Source organism: Amblyomma mixtum, chromosome 2, assembly GCF_055824585.1.
Source record: "Amblyomma mixtum isolate Tamu chromosome 2, ASM5582458v1, whole genome shotgun sequence".
NCBI classification, from domain to species: domain Eukaryota; kingdom Metazoa; phylum Arthropoda; class Arachnida; order Ixodida; family Ixodidae; genus Amblyomma; species Amblyomma mixtum.
In genome coordinates this window covers 11,414,948-11,419,856 of record NC_143013.1, presented here as the reverse complement: position 1 = coordinate 11,419,856, position 4,909 = coordinate 11,414,948, and positions in this window count along the sequence as shown.

Here is a 4,909-nt window from a genome sequence, read left to right as displayed (position 1 = left end):
TGAATGTTTGAATTTGTAATTACTTTTATATTGAAGACATTTTCATGCTTTTGAAACTTTTGGCAGTGGTGTTGCCATCATAATGGAAAACATTAAAATTTCTTCCTAGTTAGAATTGTTTGTGCAAAATTTGTAATATATATTCATTCCAGGCACAATCCTCTTTAGTTAAGTTGTAAAGTGGGTTCAGAAACAGCGGATTTACTTTTTTGCAGCAACGTGCCTCCTGCTTAGTTAGGTAAAGTTCCACAACGATAACAGACTAGCCCAACTACTGGTTTTATTGAGGTACCTACTGTATAGTCCTATTTACCACCATTTAATGGGCCCCTTACCACCCTCTAGACGAAAATTTGTTGTACTTCGGTGGTTGTCGGGCATCGTCTCTGGATGGAACGAACAGTCATAAAATACTTTCGTATAGACTCATTACAGCAGTGTCACAGCCATCACAATCTGGCGATTTCACCATCCTTCTATCTGCCTTGCCTGCTTCGAGTGTTTTTCTCACCCGTCCATTCAACAAGTCTTCGCAAGCAAAATTTCCCTTCTGCCTTTTTAGAGGCAGGTGCAGAACATGTCAGATGTATACGTCAGGTCCTCGACTTTCCAGGTATTTATTGTTTATTGCTTCCTGGCAGATCAGAAACGTGTGCACCTTTCTGGTGAGACGGTGTACCCGCATTCACGGTAGAAGAGGGAAGAAATTAACAGCATGAATGACTGACGAAGCCTAGAGTAGTCCCCATACCATGTAGATGCATAAATCAGCCAGGGCAAAGAACTAGATGTATGGGTTTTTGTGCCAAAATGAACACACAACAAAAAAGAGCAACTAGTGTACGATGAGACGTCATTCATCATTGTGGCTACTGGAATGATGATGATGGTCTACTAAAAATTACACCCAAAGGGGGACACCTGATCGCTGATTACATGTGACAAAGCGATAGCATAGCCGCTTCCCATAAGACACCCATGCCATAGACATCCATATGGAGACCTACTTCCTTAGGCACCCTTCTTTTTGTTGGCTGACGATCCGTCTCACGACCGCTATATTGCACAGTCCCATTCTAGTGTGACAATTTGGGGCCCACAATCTTTTCCCCAGAAACCGAGCGCTACCATCAAAAGTGCCACGTTCCCATCAACAGCGCTCGCGTATTTATGATTTATGATCGGTATCTATTACCTAATACCTAGCGTGTGAATCGCGTCTAGAGGTGTTGGTGTTTCTCTTGCTGTAAATATCCATATAAGTTTTTAGAATTTTGAAAAACGGTTACCCTCGGTGCAATAGTCCAACAATTTTTGGCAATTTCGACGAGTTGTGTGCACTGGAGAGGTTAGTTTGCCTGCAAGCTCCTCGAAAACGCTTGTGTTTTGGCACGATGTAGCCAAAATTTGTTGGGCCACATCGCCAACAGTAAACGCATTTTTGAAATGCTAAAAACTGATGGATATACTTAAGGCGGGTTACGTGCCTCTCAATAATTAGCAAGCCTATCATTAATAGTTAAAAAGTTGGCTATTCAGTATTAGTTACCCAGCCTGCTAGTTGGCACATCTTAGCTGTATTCTGTTATATACTATACCGCTGACAATGCTACTATGTATAGTAGCATAGTAACAACCACATGCCGCCGGTTGGAACCGAACCCACGACCTCCGAATTACGCATCCCATGTGGTTAAGCAAACAAGGGAAGGGGATGAGGGGCTCATTATAAATATGACAGAAGCCAACAGCCACAGAAACCAAGGGGCAGAGCTTCCACCCTCTCCGTTCGATGACGTTCTACGTCACACCTGCGGTAACTCAGGACGTTCTACGTCCGCCGCTTATGAACGTGGGTGGCGCTGATGAACACTCTCAAGGTTAGTTTACTTGTAAACATAAATACCCCCGAAAGCAGAAGAATTGACAGCCGTCGCCGTAGCTCAGAGGTAGAGCACCGGACGCGTAATTCGGAGGTCGTGGGTTCGGATCCCACCGGCGGCAGGTGGTTGTTTTTTCTTCTGCTTTTCTAATCAGTTATCTTTAAACGATAACATATTCAGTAATATTCTAAATTGATCAACACCACAAAACAAATAACTAAAAAAAAAATCCCCTCTGCCCCTTGGTTTCTGTGGCTGTTGGCTTCTGTCATATTTATAACGAGCCCCTCATCCCCTTCCCTTGTTTGCTTAATTGCTTAGCGAGGGCCTCGATTCTGGCAGCCTTGACGCCTTAGGAAGCATAAGAGCATTCTCACGAAGCTTCCACCCTCTCCGTTCGATGACGTTCTACGTCACACCTGCGGTAACTCAGGACGTTCTACGTCCGCCGCTTATGAACGTGGGTGGCGCTGATGAACACTCTCAAGGTTAGTTTACTTGTAAACATAAATACCCCCGAAAGCAGAAGAATTGACAGCCGTCGCCGTAGCTCAGAGGTAGAGCACCGGACGCGTAATTCGGAGGTCGTGGGTTCGGATCCCACCGGCGGCAGGTGGTTGTTTTTTCTTCTGCTTTTCTAATCAGTTATCTTTAAACGATAACATATTCAGTAATATTCTAAATTGATCAACACCACAAAACAAATAACTAAAAAAAAATCCCCTCTGCCCCTTGGTTTCTGTGGCTGTTGGCTTCTGTCATCCCATGTGGTTGTTTTTCTTCTGCTTTTCTAATCAATTATATTTAAATGATAGCATATTCAGTAATATTCTCCATTGATCAACACCACAAAGTAGATAAATGTTTTTAAAAGTCCCGTTTTCCCTTGGTTTCTGTTGCTGTTGGCTTCTCTAATATATATGTATGTGTGTGTGTGTGTGTGTGTGTGTGTATATATATATATATACGAGAGAAGCCAACAGCCACAGAAACCCAGGGAAAGAGGGAATTTTTAATTATTTATTTTTTTTGTGCTGCTGTTCGATTTAGAATATTACTGAATTATCGTTTTTTTTCTTATGCTTTCGTAATCAATTAGCGTTAAGCGATAACATATTCAGTAATATTCTAAATCGAACAACAGCACAAAAAATAAATTAAAAATCCCCTCTTTCCCTTGGTTTCTGTAGCTGTTGGCTTCTCTCATATTAATAACGAGCCCCTCATTCCCCTTCCCTTGAGTGCTTATATATATATATATATATATATATATATATATATAGATAAAGTCACCAGAAATTCAAAAACGTAACAGGATTTAATTCACGAAGTTTCGGCTGGAGGACCAGCCTTTTTCGAGTGTCATATACCGGTTGTCCCAGCTAAATGTAACCAAACTTTTAAAACAGGCGAAGTGTCCTAGTCCAGTGAAACCAGCTCAGGGTTGTTCATAGTCGCGTGGCCTAGTCTTGAGTATTTTTTTCGCCCTTCAAAGTTAATTCATTAGTTCAGTTTAATTAGCTAACTTTTAAATTATTGACTTCAGGAAGAAAGTGTCAATGCAAAAGTTTTATATCCCCTCGAAAAACCGCTAGTAGTGCTGTTTCCGTCAAGTTACGATTTACGTAGCTTCATTTAGTGGCCTTAAAAGAAAGTTGTCACGTCTCACTTCTCTGCCCCATTGTGCACCCAAAGTCCCATCGAGGAGAGGACTTCAGAAAAAACGGATTTTATTTTTTAAGCCACGTCTTGGGACGTTGAAGTGGCACAGTTGTCATGTGGAAGCTTTTTTTTATTGTGCGGGTTACGGTTAAAGCCCGGTAAACTACTTTACGTAAATATTACTTTGCTGCAAATGTCTCAGTAAGCTGTTTCTCAAAGCGATCTACAACTTTTCCATTGACACTTTGTTCCTCAAGTCAATAATTAAAAAGTTAGTTAATTAAGCTTAACTAATTAGTCAACCTTGAAGAACGAAAAAAATACTGCAGGACTAGGTCACGCGACTCTAAACAACCCTCATTTGGTTTCAGACGGCTAGAACACCCCGTGCTTTTAAAAGCTTGGTTACATTTAGCTGGGACACCTGGTATATATATATGGGCGTGAAATAAGAACGGTAATCGAGGTCCCATGACAATTTTTTGTTCTCAATGAACTTTTTATATGTGATGGGCAAATGTGCCCACACAAAGGAATGAACCTTAGTTTTGCAAGAAAAAATCGTATGTCACAAGAGGTGGAGAATGTCGTTTTTGCCACTTCGCAAAGTTGCAAGTTTGGAGCCTCATTGCATGCACAATAAATTTTTTCCGCGCATCAGCATTTTTTCAAAAACTCTCTGCAACTTGTACTATCCGAAAAAATAAAAAAAGTTTTCTTGCTCTGTCAACCTTCTGAGTAAAAAATTTCAAACTTGGCTTCTGAAGCTACGCGGTGCGAAAAAGGCACTTTTCAGGGCAGCCTTAGGGCAAGATACCTTAAGATCTCGTCACTAAATATTTTTCTTCATATTTTGCGGCTACTTTTGCTCACCTCAGGCAAGTTCTGTAGTTCAGGCAAGGCTGTAAAATATAAGGGGGGAAATGCCGCCATCGTCTGGAAGACGTTTAATTAACGAGCGTTAGCTGTTCGGTAGCGCCATCTATCGTCCATGTGATGTATTGCCATGTGATGTATTGCCGAAAAAGTTTTTCGACTCTTTGGAGGGCCATTTTTCCTTACCTCAAGGCGGTAGGCGCCCGGTCGCCATGAGGTATGAAATTGTGAAATTGAGTGTGAATTGAGTGCTGTCGACATGACCGCCACGTTAAGTTAACCATAAGTAAATATTAACTTAATTAGACAATATTGGTGTCTAACATGTCCTACTCATCAGGCCCGTTACGAATATCCATTAGTTAGATCATGACGTTATCGGTTAGTTAATTATAAGCAAAAGGCAGTTTCTCAGCCGTGCGCTATAGCGGCTAGATCCACGCCCACTGACGGAAATGAAGATCCTCGGCCACTGGCTGCGGCGATCG